This window comes from Fundulus heteroclitus, unplaced genomic scaffold (genome assembly GCF_011125445.2).
Source record: "Fundulus heteroclitus isolate FHET01 unplaced genomic scaffold, MU-UCD_Fhet_4.1 scaffold_333, whole genome shotgun sequence".
NCBI lineage: Eukaryota > Metazoa > Chordata > Actinopteri > Cyprinodontiformes > Fundulidae > Fundulus > Fundulus heteroclitus.
Window position 1 is genome coordinate 59,658 of NW_023396743.1, and position 16,221 is coordinate 75,878.

Below are 16,221 nucleotides of genomic sequence, written 5' to 3' on the forward strand. Positions count from 1 at the left end.
GTTTGGAAAAGACGACCGAGATCGACTACACGGTGGGGACCGGGGGATTCAGTGCTGCGGGAGTCCATGCAGGAGGCACGTGCGGAGCCACGAGCCACGACAGGTCCATGCTGTGAGCACATGAACGCTCTACTCTTCACCTTCCGACACAACGAGTCAATTTATTTTGTTTGCTCATTGAGTGAAGCGGCCAGTATTTAAGTTTCCAGGCCTCCACGCACACAAGCGACGTTCAGGCCTGCAACGGGTACTTTTGGGTCATTTTAGTTATTATAAAGCCGGCATAGCTTAGGATTTACTAGTGACTTGGATGATTTTGCTTATTGTGTTTGTTTGTTAATGCCCTGAAAGTGACTGATGGACAACAAGGGTTTGATTTTTGAACTTTAAAGGGAAACTTTAATTGTAAGGTTTTGAGTTAAGACACATTCCTTATTGACTGTACATTGATATACAGGTAATTTGAGTTATTTTAAGTTGTGCCCACTTCTTCGAGTGTGTTTATGGTTTATTTACAAATGTAAGATATTTCATTTATCTAAATTCCGGGTAATTTCATTTGAAGTATATTTTCATAAGTAAAAAGAAGAAAGACATTTACTGTGTCAATTCATTATTTCATTAACAGATTTCTTCTTGGGTAAAAAATGAGTATATTTACAAGGCATTTATACGGAAACTCATAACTAATCTGATAACAACGACTACAGTTTTATCATCTTTTAATGATAAGAACTCAGGGCGTCCCATATTTGGTTATTTTACATGATTTTGGATGTTTTGCCAGTAACGTAGGCAAGGGGGCGCTACATTAGTCTGACATGGAGCCAGGAAGCAGCAGAACCTCCTGATCAGCATCAACACTCCAGACATGAAGATATGAAGGTGTTTTCATAAGAACAGGGCAGCTGATTTCTGGAGATAACGGATCAAACCTCTGTCTGCAGATAGAACTGGAACATCTGAGAGCTCACTGGGAGGAACTGGGTTTCTGTTCTTGGCTCTTAAAGAAATGGAACGGGTCATTTCCAGAACCTCAGACCCCGACTGAGGAGACCGGTCCATACTAGGGTGGTGATTGGCTAAAATATCACAACATGATTCCTTGCAGTGAAATCAGGATTTTATTAGTTTCCCAAAGTATCAATAAAGCTGTTGAAGAAAAATCTAGAGAAGCATTTGGACCAGAGCATTTCTGGACCCATTTTAATGAGTTGCTGCAGTTCTGCTAACTTGTCTGAAGCTCAACTGAAATGTAATAAATCCATAGAGATATTTAAGAGCTGAAGAACAACTGCAGCTCTAAACTCCTGTGAGGGAACAACACCAAGTCTCTGGTTCTGATCCCAGTGATTGTTCCAGCTCCAGCTGAGAAGAACTGAAACTCTTCAGTCACTAAAACTGAGGAAGACTTTCAGATACGATGACAAAACGGTTCAGGAACAAAGAAAGAAAGTCCAGTTGGTTCCATGTTGGATTTGATTCAATCACTATGAATATGGGAGAGGGACTAAAGAGTCCAGTTAGCTCATTAACATGGAACAGAACCAATCAGAGTGAGCTCCAGTCCAAACTAAATCTTTGACTTTAAGCAGAGAAAAGTGTTTAATGATGGCGACTAATCAATGAGGCCCAAAAGCAAACAGATCAGAGCTGTTAAACATGATGTAGCAGCATCCAGGACGCCTCCAACAACATCCATTCTTTCCACTTTCACTGCTGTGGTTCTGGAGAACATCCAACACACACCGCTTCACATATGAACATAGAAATGTGGGAAAAAGAGCTGAGCTCACGTTAAACACATGTTGGAATGAAAACATTTCAGACTGACTCAGTTTCCACAGTTACAGCAGTTAGATACAGCTCACCTCTCTGAGGATGCAGGTCCTGAAGGTTTGAAGTTGATGTTCTCATCCTTTGACCAGTCGCTCTTAAAGGACACACAGCTGGGTTCTGGTTCTGGTTGATGTTTATGTGTCAGTGTCTCAGGAGTCCTGTCAGATAAAAATATAATAGTTTAAGAGAGTTTTATTTTATTTTAAAATACGACTGAAAAAAATAAAGAGCTGTGAGACACAACAGAACCAGACAGATCATAAACTTCATGTTCTAAATGATTCCCATCAGAACCGGTCCAATCCTCCATCATGTTCCTGATCATTGATCCTCCTGAACAAAGTCCAGCCTTGTTTCTAGAGCAGAAACAGCAGTTCTGTTGGTTCCTGAGATCCTGGTACCATGGTGTTCTGGGCTGGTCGGATCTCCATGGCATGTTGAACTCAAAACAGCGATCTGACACCTCCCTGGAGCCATGGCTGCAGGGTGGGGGTCAGGAGGGGTTCAGAAGTGGGCATCTAATGTTCTAGCTCTGACTCCTTGAGCTTGGATGGATCCAGGTCCAAGAAGCTACAGAACCCCCTCCATGTGGGCCACCATCTGCAGGGAGGTCTGGTTCTATAGGAGTTGGGTAACAGGTGAGGATGAGGAGCTGGGTGTTATAATTCCTGGGATGATCATCTGGATCTAGAGACATGGAGGTTCATCTCACTGGTGGGTCAGGAACCAGAGCTGGTGTAGGAGGTTAACTGGTACCAGCTAGATGTTTGGACTCACCTCCATGGACAGCTTGGGTTCTGGAAACAAACTCCTGCAGAGGAGCTGAACTTTCTCCTGCTCTAGGGTTACCCAGAGAGGATTCTGGTGGCTGTGGGGAAACTAGTGGAAGTTCTGTAAACCGATGGGTCTAAAAGGGACAGGATGGTCCATCCTGGCTGGGTCTGGTTTGGGGGGAACTGCAGACCTGGACTTAGGACTTTGGTTGTGTGGTGGAAGGAGCGCTCCAAGGATATCCTCAGTCTGGTCATCATGTCTTCAATGGAGGAGGAAGAGTCTGAGTCCTTGGAGGAAGGTGAGTCCATCACTTTCTCTGAGGTCAGTGAAGAAGTTTAAAAGCTCCATGTTGTCATGGTAACAGGAGTGTATCATCCTGTCAGCTCTTAGGCTTTAGCATCATTAAGGACCCTTTGCATCCTGCCAGAGACCTGTTTGAACTTCTCCCTTCTGGGAGGAGCTATGGAGCGATTAAATGTGGGACATCACACCACAATTAAAGCTTCTTTCCTCAAGCTGGGATGACGTTAATCATACAGACTATATAATGAATGATAAAAGCACTTGGGGCTCTTTGTTTTATTTTATATATTAGGGTTTTAGTATTTGTTTAAAATGTTTATGTGCCCCTCTTGTCGTATCAGATTGGGTAGCTATGGTTTCCATTCCTCTGTCGGTGTAAATGTCAAATTGTGCCCTTGAGCTACTTGCATCTCTATTCCAATGTTGATTTTTTAAACTGCAAACGGCAAATTAAGAGAAATCTGAATCATCCTGAGATGCTGAAGGCTCTGGAACCTGTAGAGCTGTGCTAGTCAGCACGCCTCCTTTCTTTATGTCCAGTTAAGAGATTTTTACACAAAATCTTTATGGAGAACTGGCAACTGGTCACCAGGGACCTATCAGAACGTAACTTTAACTTCAAAGTCGTGCAGTTCCTACCTTCTATTTTAAAAACTCTTGGTTCAAGATGGCCATCTAGGTCCTACTCCTTTCATTGACACATCTGCTGACCAACTGTGTTGATCCACAGTTTCTCCAGAGCTAATGTTATTCACCATAGCTCATTTCTAAAACCCTCCCTCCTCCTGGATTGACGTACGTTACTCAGACCAGTCAGTTTAGACGATCATTGACACATGTGGAGATTATAACCAGTGAAATTACCATCATGTGGATGTATCACTTGTGGGGCAGGACATTTAAAGCTCCATAGCAACAGCATGTGTAAAGATCATTGGATTACTGCACTCTCTGTGCATTCTTGTGTGTAAAAGCCAGTTTTTAAGTGTTAGACATACATTGTCACCCGAAAAAAGAAAACACGAAGCAAAACAACGGGCAATTTATGTGTGTTCCAACTACAATAACTAAAAACTGGTTACCAGAAAACCACACTGGACTTCTTTGTTTAAAACTACAAAGTGTTATCTCTACAGAGACACCAAGCTTTTGCCTCCTCTCCAAAGAGTTCAGGAGCAGCGTCTAATTTAATTTGGGTATATTTTTCTTTAGGAATTTTTGGATCTTTGGGGGAGCCAGTTAAGATGTTGTGGATTATCTTATTAGTGTGTATTTTTCTTTATGTTTAAATTAATCATTTATCAGTTATTTTAGGGGAAAGTTCAGTAATAAAGTTTTCTGGGAAAGGTTCATTGTCAAGAAAATTTACTGAACTCCAAGTTGAATAAACTGTTAATTTTTCAAAACTCCATAAAAAATAATTTAAATACCATTAACTTTAATATGAAGAAAAATAATCATAAGATGTTTGTATCATAATGAAGAAGCTTTAGGTTCAGGGACTTTTACTGGTGCATAGGAATAGAACAGGGTTCTACAGAACAGTTGGATTTGATTCAATCACTATTAATATGGGAGAGGGACTAAAGAGTCCAGTTAGCTCATTAACATGGAACAGAACCAATCAGAATGAGCTCCAGTCCAAACTAAATCTTTGACTTTAAGCAGAGAAAAGTGTTTAATGATGGCGACTAATCAATGAGGCCCAAAAGCAAACAGATCAGAGCTGTTAAACATGATGTAGCAGCATCCAGGACGCCTCCAACAACATCCATTCTTTCCACTTTCACTGCTGTGGTTCTGGAGAACATCCAACACACACCGCTTCACATATGAACATAGAAATGTGGGAAAAAGAGCTGAGCTCACGTTAAACACATGTTGGAATAAAAACATTTCAGACTGACTCAGTTTCCACAGTTACAGCAGTTAGATACAGCTCACCTCTCTGAGGACGCAGGTCCTGAAGATTTGAAGTCAGGAGGAGGAGTCCTTGACCTGTTGCTCTTAAAGGACACACAGCTGGGTTCTGGTTCTGGTTGATGTTTACATTTTAGTCTCTCAAGCATTCTGTAAGAAGAATACTTGTTTTAATACCTCCATAGATGGACCAGCTGGTTGTGCAACACTGACTTGCTGTTTGTCAGAACCCACTGGTACCATGCTGAGCTGCTCTGTTCAGTCTGGATGAAGCAGCAAAGAGGAACAGCAGCAGCTTCAGGACCACTTGGTCTCTTCTGGCCTGATATGGTGAGAACGCTGTGTGAAAAGGCCTCTGGACTTAGAGATGCTGATCTCACCTCTGAGCGTGGCTCTGGCTCTCAGCTTCCCCACACAGAGTGGTTTTAGAGGGAGGGACTCCCTCCTCTCTGTCCTCACACTGATCCATGCTGCTGAATTCACATCCACATCAGCTCACACACACTTTCTACCTTCACCTGCAGAGGAAACACAAATCATTCATCTGCACATCAACTCTCATCATCCTTTACATCATTAGTGCTGGAAAAAGATCAGCTGCTCCTCCTCTGATTGGCTCTTCTTCTCTGCTTCATATCAGTGTCAGTTGAATGCAGTCAGACAGCAGTGAGAGGCAGAGGAAGCTGCCATCAGCTGCTGTACTTCTACTATCAGTCCACTAGATGGAGCCATGGAGCAACATTTCATCCACTGACACTGATTCACTCTGACTGGAAGCTTCAGTCCATCACATTGACTCAGTTCAACACATGAAACCATTTCAGCTGATGGTTTATGCAGCAGAAGATCATCAGAGCTCAAAGCATCAGAATCATTATCACTGGTTAGTTTTCAGAGGACATTGAAGAAAGAACTACAAACAGACGTGTTAGATTTTAGGTGCTGGGAGGAGTTTAATAAAGAAGATTAAACTATTTGTTCACATTTTACTACAATGAAAATCAGATTTAAACTAATTCAAGTGTATAGTCTGGAAACATGTTTGAGTTTCCAGACCTTGAGAAAAAACATAAACTAAAGGATGATGTTGAAGGAATGCAGTGATTCCAGTTTGACTGGAAAGACTAAAAGGAGTTACAGAACCACAGACGACGGTTTAGGACCAGGAACTAAAAATGTTTGTTCTTTTTGAAAAAAACAAAAGCAAAAAAAAACAGTGAACATTATTTTTGATTCTAGCACTTAGATAATTCAGATTAAGACAAATTAAACACCATCTCTCATAGATTAGTCTTCAGACAGCAGAGATGAAACTTTGTGCTGAAATCAGAAGTGAACATGTTCTCCAGACATCAGAGAGCAGAAACAAAGAGGAAAGTTCCTCAAGACAAAGTTCTGGTAGGAAACAAAGCAAACTTACAGTTTGTTCAGACGGTCCAAAGTGCTGAAGAACAAGATCTGAACCACTGAGACACAGGTGAGCTGCTACCTGGAAGGAGGCGGAGCTTCAGCTGTGATGGAGGCAGGACAGGTAGGTTAGTGGGAGGAGTTCAGATCTGACTGCCTTCTGGTTCTCAGACTCATCTCTGCTGTTCTGCTGAAGAACCTGGTGCTACCTAGAAAGCAGGTGATGTAAAAACTCAGTTTAACTGTCTGCTAACAGTGAATTCAGAGAAACTCTGGTTCTTTTCTCCAGAAAGAGGGACCAGTCTGACTCTGAGGAACAGACTGAGAAGACAAGCTGCTCCCTGCAGGATCTCCATGAGAAACTCTGACGTTCTTCTGCTCAGCCTAGAACATCAGTCTGAATGTGTTCCTCACTATTAAACCAGATTCTTTGCTTCACTGTTGGACATTTTCCTGACCCACATGTGATGAGCTATTATCCCCACATGTAGTCACTGTACTGGAATAATGTTAACCTGAATTATTTTAATCTGTATTATGATTCATAAACACATAATCATGAATAAGTTCCATGTTTCTGCCTTGTTCTTGTTCTCAGATGTCCTGAAGGTTCCTCATCAGTGATGCAGAAAACTTCATGTCTACAGAGTGTTGATCAGTCAGAGAAATGATTGAAGTGAAACAGATCTTACCATCATGATGTGAGTTTGTGGAGTTAAAACCAGCGAGGCAGTTCTATTTCTCTGATCTCAGCAATAAAAACACTAATAATAGCAGAACTTTGTTTGCTATTGTTGACAGGCTGACCAACAGCTCACCAATCATCCCTCCTGATGGAGACCAGCACCATCTATCTCCACCTCTGAGAACCTGCTGATGTCTCCTGAGCCTCCACAATCATTACAGCATCTAAATGACTTTAACAAACTGAATTATGTCTTCTTGACAGAAACACATCAGAACAGAAAATCCACAACTTGCTGCCTGGATTTGTTCCCTCTGAGTTTCTAAAAGCAGTTTTTAGCTGTGATGCCCCTGAAATATTACAGATAGTAAATACTTCCCTCCAGTTAGTTTGTTTTCTAAAGGCTGAAAACTGCAGAGATCAAACCTCTGTTAGAGAAACCAACTCTAGATCCATGGATAATAAGTCCCTACAGGACCAGAACTAATCCACTGGTTCTGGAAAAGATCATTGAAAATGGTTCTGATGAACAAATGTATGACTTTCTGATGAAATGAATCTCTTCAGTGATTTCTAGTCAGGCTTCAGACCACAGCACAGAGACTGCACTGCTAAACGTTTACAATGATGCTCATCTTGACTGGAATGGCTCCAGAACTCCTCTGTTGGTTCTACTGGATCTCAGTTCTGCTGAACACAGTTCATCACAACATGTTGATGATCCAACTAGAACACTGGCTGGATTATCTGGTTCTGGGCTAAACTGGTTCACACCATATTTGGCAGACATGGATAACTTTGTGTCATTTGGTAAATAAATATAAATCTGGACCAACAAAAATGAAACGTGGGGTTCCTCAAGGATCCATTTTCAGCCACTATTATTTCTCCTCCATCTGATGCCAACAGGTCAGATTCTAGAGTTCTCCAGCATCTCCTAACATCCATGCTGACTACATGTGACTTGTAATCTCCATGTTGCTGCTGAGCCTGGCTCACTGCACTCACTGAGTCAGTGTGTCCATAATATCAATGAGCGCATCAGTCACAATATGCTACAGCTTCATGCAGACAGAAAACATCATTTTTAGTCCAGAACTGTGAGGATCTAGATCAGTGGTCAGCTAGACTCTATGAAACATGAAGCTTTGACCACATTTCTGTTATTTTAGTCTCTCTGCACTGGCTGCCTGAACATTTTAGGATTCATTTTAAAATGTTTTTATCTGCTTCTAAAGCTCTAAATGGCCTTGCCACACATTAGCTGTCTGAACTAGTACATCCTGCACATCCTCTGTTCCCTCAGGCCACTGATCAGCTGATCCTGAGTCAGCCAAAGATGAAGCTTAAGCTCAGGGTGACTGAGCTTTAGCTGCAGCAGATCTAGAATTATGAAACAACCTTCCCTTGGACATCAGACAGTTCTCCTCCCTGTGTTTCTCATTCATTTATAAAACCATCTATTCTCATTGACCTCTGACACCATCAGAGACTTTAAACTGTTCTGATTATCATTAATAACATTTTGATTCTCTTTACTTTAACTTTATTTTTTACAGATTTTATTATTGTATTATTTTAGCATAGGGCTGTTTATTTATTTTTGGTCATTTTGGTTTTAATATGCTTACTTTTTTATTAAAACACTTTAAAACAATCACAGCTGCACATGACAAAAGAAAAACTGTTAAAATAATAAAATCAACATTAATTTAACTGTAAAAAGAAGAAGTTTCATGCTGTGTTTTAGGCCAAAGAGTAAAAATGTGTTCAAGTTTTAAAGTTTAATGTCTTGTCATGTTATCATATGGCTGCTGTTTATTCATATAGAGTAATTTGGTTCTGTGGTGCTGAAAGTGCTCTATAAATAAAGCTGGGATGGTACTGGGTCTAAAAACTGGAGAACAGAACATAAAGCTGGCTGTAGTTTTAGTCTTGGATCTAAATGTTCCACATTACTTCTGACATGATGGAGCGAGTCTGTTGAAGCTAGATGCCTTTCTCAGGGTAGGGCTGCATGTGAACGCTGCTACTTTCTGCTACATCACGTTGGCTCCATGCACGGCTCTGCTCAAAGCAGCAAAACAGGAACTATTTCTCTGCAAGTTCATGTTTCTAGTTCTGTTCAGTGTAGTTCTAGAGCTCAGAAACACTTTCTACCTTCACCTGCAGAGGAAACACAAATCATTCATCTGCACATCAGCTCTGATCCTCTGATGACGTCACAGCTCACCTGGTTTGTAGTTTTTCTTTCAGACTAAAACAGTCAGCAGAGCGTCTGCAGTGATATCAGAGGCAGGTTGATAAAGTCTTGATGAGAAAGGAGAGAAGTTGTGCTGAAAATGTTTCCTGATGGCGTCCTGAGGAGAAATGAGCCCAGAGAACAGAGCTGCTGGTTGCTTCCTGCTGCAGGAACTGCTCAGACTGGTCTGGCTGAGTGGGAGTCAGAGGAAAGTTCACCTGCTGACGTCTGAAGACATGAAGCCTTCTCATGACTCCCAGTGTGAACACAAACACTCTGCTGCTGTTTAAATGGCTTCATTGTTGTTCTGCTGATCCAGGTTCTGTTCAGCTCTGATGGAACCACAACCTGCTTTGACTGGGAACCAACTGGACTCTTCATTGCTGGAGATTTGTCTCCCTCTGGTGGTGAAAAGATAAACTGCATGATGTCTGATTATTAAACCCATTTGCTGCGTTTTTAAATGATCCAAACATGTCAGTGATGGTAAAAAGTGAGCAGAACCACAGTCAGTTCTAAGCTTTCATTTATCAGGACATGAATAAAAGATCATCTGTTCCTCAGCAGCTCTTAAAATGAGGGAAACACAACAGCAGCACAGATTCCATTGGGTCATTATTTAGTGAACAGAACCAGAAGCAGAACCCTGAAGCAGTGAGTGAAAAACTAAGTCCATCCTTTCTGCTTCCACAGCAGGTCAGAGGCTCAGTAGCTGCAAGGAGCTGCTGATCACATGACAATCTGCACTTTAACCATTTTTAGCCCTTTAACACTAAACAACAATTAGTTGATGCTTTGCTGGAATTATGGCATCAAAACAGAAACAGAAAAACAAGATAAAAACCAAGAATCCACTAAAAACACAAACTAAGACCAAATAATGATAAAAATCCATCAAAGTAACAAAGTAAACTGTAGTCCTTAATATCAGCACACTGCTGCTGCTAAAATGAGCCGTTGTTCTAATGCAGATTATTACTAGAGCTCCTAGAGAATTATTTCTCCTTATTTTAGTGCTGCTGAGCAGAGTGTGGACAGTCTCTGGTTAAAATCAGCATCAGCTGAGGATGTTCTGAAGATCCAGGTTGAAACCCTGATTTCATTTCAAACCATCAAAGTGAATTTAAAGTCAGAGTCAGAGAAAAGAGCAGAGAGGAGGCAGCTTGGTCCAAACTCCTTCTTTCCACCTGCAGCTGTTTTCCAGCTGTTCTCCACAGGTGGAGGCTGGATGTTTGGGAGGAGAGAAGCGGTACATTAAAGCTCCAGATGTTCACAGCTGGATTCTTCCCACAGCAGCTGGAACAATTGCACAGATGAAATGATTGAGTCCTGAAAAATGGGATGTTTGGATGTGATCAGGTCTGCAGATGCCACTGACTGGGATTTGTGAAGAAAATGTCTCTCAGAGCTGTGAAGAGCTGTGCTTCTTTAGAGGAAAAGCTCTGAAATCTTCACTCCTCCCATCCAGTGGTGTTCAGGTGGGCTCAATGGAGCGCACCCAGCAGGACTTGATCTAAATCAACTCCATTTGATTTGTAAGCACAAAGAAAAAGCCTCTAACAGTTCTGTGTGTATTGATGGAAAATGGCTTTTAGTAAAAAGCTCCAAGTGTGGATCAGATTTCTGAGCTTCAGCAGCAACCAGAACTGTTGCTTAAAGCTGAAGTTAGAAGTCAGAGAAAAGCTGCAAAAGAAAATCAAAGCAGCGACTCAGACGTTCTTTCCTTCCATGAATCTCATTGATTGTTGGCAACACATCACACACAGCACAGTAGAAACATGAAGCTTCTGCTTTTAAAAGCAACTCATGGCTTTCATCTTTTCAGCTTTTAGTGCAACACAAACATCTGGACTAAAACTGATGTGAGAGCAGCTTCTGGTTCCTGAACAACGGCTCTGGAACGTTGATTTCTGCACTTTTCCAGCATCTGGAACATTCCAGCTCCACAGTTCACATGTTAGCTTGCTGTCAATGTTGCTAGTAAACCTTTAGTACGTGTTCAGTGGACAATTTGGATTCAGCTTGACAGGAGAACACCTCCAGATGTTACTCAACACATTTCATTAAGATATGATGTGGAATTTCACATTTAAAGCTCATCAACATGTGACTTTACAATTCTATTGATCAAAACTGCTGAGCTTTACATTGCCACACTATGTACATACTAATTACACAGAAAATAAAACAAGGTCCAGAAAAAGCTGAACTAGAAACAGGTAAGTATAAAATGTTGAAATGATGAAGAACATTTCCATAGTTTGCTGCCACAGAACTTTGGTTCCAACAACACAATAGACGGTTCCAGCTGGATTCCCTCAGAGCTTTCAGGACATCTTCTTGTCAGCCTAGGCACGGCTCATGGAACCATCTGCCACACGTGTCCCTGGATCTGCACAACAACTTAAAGAATATACACATTAGGGGACAAGGAGGTGGCTTTTGCTGGCTTCATCTTTTCATTCTCACATTTGGTTATTGAACAACTACAGAACGGCTCAAGCTATGTTCCAGAAAATGAGTTTTTATCAAATCAATAAATGATTAAAATCTGGGAGTCAGCCCCAGGTAAGATGGCCGCCACATCAGCTCAGCTACTGGGAAACTTAATGAAATTAACTCAAAGAAAATTGATCAGAGGAACAGAAGAGAATGAGCAGCAAATGAATCAAACACAGAAGAAGAAAATCTGTTTATTTCTCATTAAAACACATGAAGTAGAACTGCAGCAAAATTGCTGCTGCACCTTACCCAGAAACGTACTGCAAAACTGTTTACAATGCAACTGTCTACTTTTAAATCACTGCTGCACCTTACTGCATATTTGTTTACATTTGTTTTACATTGTTTACATTTCAACTGCCTACTGTTCACTGCTGCACTTTATCCGGAAGTCAATTGAAACATATCCTGTAAGCGACTGCGATTTATCACTGCACTTGATCCTGTACTGTAATTCACTGCAAGGTATCATGTAGAGTTACTGCAATCTTTCTGAGCTGTGTGAAAACGAAATTTCGTTCTGTATGCACTCTGTGTATACAAAATGACAATAAAGAAAGTCTAAGTCTAAGTCTAAGTCTAAGTAATGCCCAAAGCTTCTGACCACAGATGTGCTTAATGCCACAATTTCTGCCATGCAGTGAGAGGCGTTTTAGTACCAAATGTTTCCCTCCTACATGCACTCTGGACTGGAAACACTGAGAGCTACTTTTTAGGATCTGATTGAATGTGACTTTGTAAAGAGCCTTGAGATGACGTGTTGTGAACTGGCGCTATAGAAATAAAATCTAATTGAAGTGAAAACATTTTAGTGTGGTTATTGTGGAGCATTACCTGATCACTGCTTGTTCCACAGGCTAAAAAACATTCTTTGGGGATTTAACAGGACATGAAGTTTCTTTTTCTTTGTCTCTATGTAACTATAAATGTCATCAAATAGTCGGCTTTTATCACTTCCATACGTTTCATATTCCACATGACATAAATGTCTTAATGTGGGCGTGGCCAGCAGATTTTGTAGCATCTCCCTAAACAGAGCTTAGACACTGAAACAAGGTTTACCACTTTGCAATATACTCTAGTTGCATATTCTATATATTAGCTCTACATGGCAATATTTAGCCCTAAAATCCCTGCCTGGTCCTACCTGATGCCGTCAGTATTTGTTCACCCAGAGCAACTCTTTCCTTTTCCAGGTTCTTTTTGATGTAAAAAAGCTGATGGCTGGAATATTTGGAAAAGCTTTCCTCACTTCCCTTGTGACCTAAAAAAAAGGCAGAATATTAATTTTGTATTATTTGTAAAATTCAATAGTTTGTTTCTGTTGTAGTTCCATATTTCTGCCAGCAGGGAGCGTATTCACAACTACAAGCTCTACGCGCTTCTTCTTTTGTCTTTTTTCTCTTTGCGCTGATGCCGTTACTGCAGTTTAGAGAGAGTTAGAACAGGAGGCGTCAATATAACTAGTTACTAAGTAAATACTGATTAAAACTGTGTTATATCTTGAGTTATTGATCCTAGGAGATTATCTGCACCTGCCAGGAGGGTTTCTGGTTGCGGGACATCACCGTGTTGTTGTGTTTTGTCGAGTGAAAACTGCGGTGAGTAATGATGATTAGCGCTTAGCATAGCATGCTAACTACTGCTGATTCTGGCTGATTGCTCACTGATTTCATGGAGAAAGTATCTTTGTTATATTGTTATGCTTGGAGACGATGTTTAAAACCAGCTGGAGACAGATGAAGGTATATGAGTGAATTGAGGATGTAATAAATTTAGTTTTGTGTAAATTATGTGTTAATTTGAGCTATTGCTGCATGTGATTTGTACTATTACTATATGCCAACTAATGCTATATAGTTAAGCGAGCTGGTTTTATGAGCTAAAACAAGCAACAGTGTGCTTTTGAGTTATTGAGAGACAGTAATTTAATGAATGATTAACAAACATGATTGAAATGTGATTTAAAATAATTCATATACACCATTTTATGTGTGTGGGCTGTTTAAAAATTAATTTTATAGCTTTATGTGATACTTTGTCAATTTGAATGGTTCACGTTCATTAATTTAAGATTAAAAAGAGGATAAATACTGTACAGTTGAGTTGGGTAAATGTATAAAAAAAGAAAGAGATTAATGTAAAAGCTGCTGCTCTATGCAGGTTGTTTTTTTTTTGTATGAGTCGGTTTTGATCACTGATCTCTATTATACACTGGAGTGCTAATAGCCGCTGTTAGAACGAGTCACTGTGAAGCCACCAGCCGCCATATTGGTACTCCCTATTTTCCTCCAGTTACTAGGGAATATGTGCGCTACAGCATCAAATAACGAGGATTTTCTCATGTTCAGGGGGGCTTAAAACTTTTAAAATGTTAAATGCCAAATACTTTTATGTTACGTTCTAAAACTATCAAGTACTGAGAAAGTCATGTGCTGAAATATTTTGCATTTTATTTATTTAAATATATATATATATACCATTTATAAGTATATAAATAACAATACACAAAAACATATTTTTAAATATATATACATATATACATATTCACATACTTATATACATATATGTATATATTTAATATGAATAACATCTAAAATATTTCAGCACATCATTTCTGTATAATCATCATCTGTATAATATGATTGAACTTGACTTTGTAAAGTGCCTTGAGATGACATGTTTCATGATTTGGCGCTATATAAATAAAATTGAATTGAATTGAATTGAATTGAATTTCCTAGTAGTTGATAGTGTTAGTACATCCACTGACTGTAGAATTACCTGTGAAATGTTTTCACACAGCCAGAAAACGGCTTGTTGTTGCAACCAAATCCTGTGAGATTCTGTGAGAGTAGGGAGTAGCAAGATGGCGGCCGTTGACTTCAATTTTTAGGGCCAATCATCAATCCAGTGTATAATAGAGCTCAGTGAGCACCGAGCAGTTGTGGGCTGATTACTATCTTTCACGTTGTGTTTCAGACGAGATTTGTTCGTAAGTATTGGTTAATTGGGAAAACAATAATTGTCTTTTTACCTTATTTAACTGAGGTGTAAATAATTGTACGCTAAAGTTATGAAAATGTTTTATTTTAGCTTGCAGCAAGAGTGACTGATTTGTAATGTTTGTTGCTAATCCAAAGCCTGGTTTGTTACAGTTTACGATGGCTAAAGCGATGGCAGAGGTCAGAGGTCACTCTTCAATAAACTAAAGAGAGAAAGAAGTTTGGTTATTTGAGCGTCGTTATCTGGCTGTCTAGCTGCTGAAAAAAAAAATAAATCAGGAAAACTCAGGGCGAGGACAGCACAGCTGCTTTAACTGTTTTTTTCTCCACTCTTGGTCTCTTCAGATTGTAGCCGGGGCTGCTGTCCAGGAAGTAGGGCGCTGTGCGCTGGTTCTCTTGCCCATATATGGAAGAGGTGGTGACAGAGCACACCTGGTGGGGGTGAGACAGGTAATGAGCTTCTACATTTAAAAGCACGTACAGTCATGGCCAGAAGTATTGAGTAAGATTCAAATGTTAATATTTACAAAGTCTACTGCATCAGTTTTTATAACGGCAATTTGCATATACTCCAGAATGTTATAAAGAGTGATCAGCGTAACAGCAATTAATTGCAAGGTCAATATTTGCCTAGAAAATGAACTTTATCCCCCAAAACACATTTCAGAGTCATTGCAGCCCTGCCTTAAAAGGACCAGCTAACATGGTTTCAGTGATTGCTCCATTAACACAGGTGTGGGTGGTGATGAGGACAGGGCTGGAGATCAATCTGTCATGATTAAGTAAGAATGACACCACTGGACACTTTAAAAAAGAGGCTGGTGCTTGGCATCATTGTTTCTCTTCTGTGAACCATGGTTATCTCTAAAGAAACACGCGCAGTCATCATTGCACTGCACAAAAATGGCCAAACAGGAAAGAGAATGGCAGCTAGAAAGATTGCACCTCAGTCAACAATCTATCACATCATCAAGAACTTCAAGGAGAGAGGTTCCATTGTTGCCAAAAAGGCTCCAGGGCGTCCAAGAAAGACCAGCAAGCACCAGGACCGTCTCTTAAAAGTGTTTCAGATGCGGGATCGGGCTACCACCAGTGCAAAGCTTGCTCAGGAATGGCAGCAGGCAGGTGTGGGTGCATCTGCACGCACTGTGAGGCGGAGACTCTTGGAGCAAGGCCTGGTCTCAAAGAGGGCAGCAAAGAAGCCACTTCTCTCCAGGAAAAACATCAGGGACAGACTGATATTCTGCAAAAGGTACAGGGAGTGGACTGCTGAGGACTGGGGTAAAGTCATTTTCTCTGATCAATCCCCTTTCTGATTGTTTGGGACATCTGTAAAACAGCTTGTTGGGAGAAGATGAGCTGAGCGCTACCACCAGTCTTGTCTCATGCCAACTGTAAAGCATCCTGGAACCATTCATGTGTGGAGTTGCTTCTCAGCCAAGGGAGTTGGCTCTCTCACAGTCTTACCTAGAAACTCAGCCATGAATAAAGAATGGTACCAGAATGTCCTCCGAGAGCAACTTCTCCCAACCGTCCAGGAGCAA

The 16,221-nt window shown here is 40.6% G+C and overlaps 1 long non-coding RNA gene across 1 annotated transcript in view; it reads right to left on the reverse strand.

Moving 5' to 3' along the window:
- The window catches only part of LOC118559660, a 51,538-nt gene extending 46,458 nt beyond the window's left edge, over nucleotides 1-5,080 (reverse strand). The window contains exon 1 of the long non-coding RNA XR_004928953.1: nucleotides 4,861-5,080. This is a non-coding gene — a long non-coding RNA (uncharacterized LOC118559660). The remainder of the gene's footprint in view (nucleotides 1-4,860) is intronic.
- Between the last annotated feature and the right edge of the window lie 11,141 nt (nucleotides 5,081-16,221).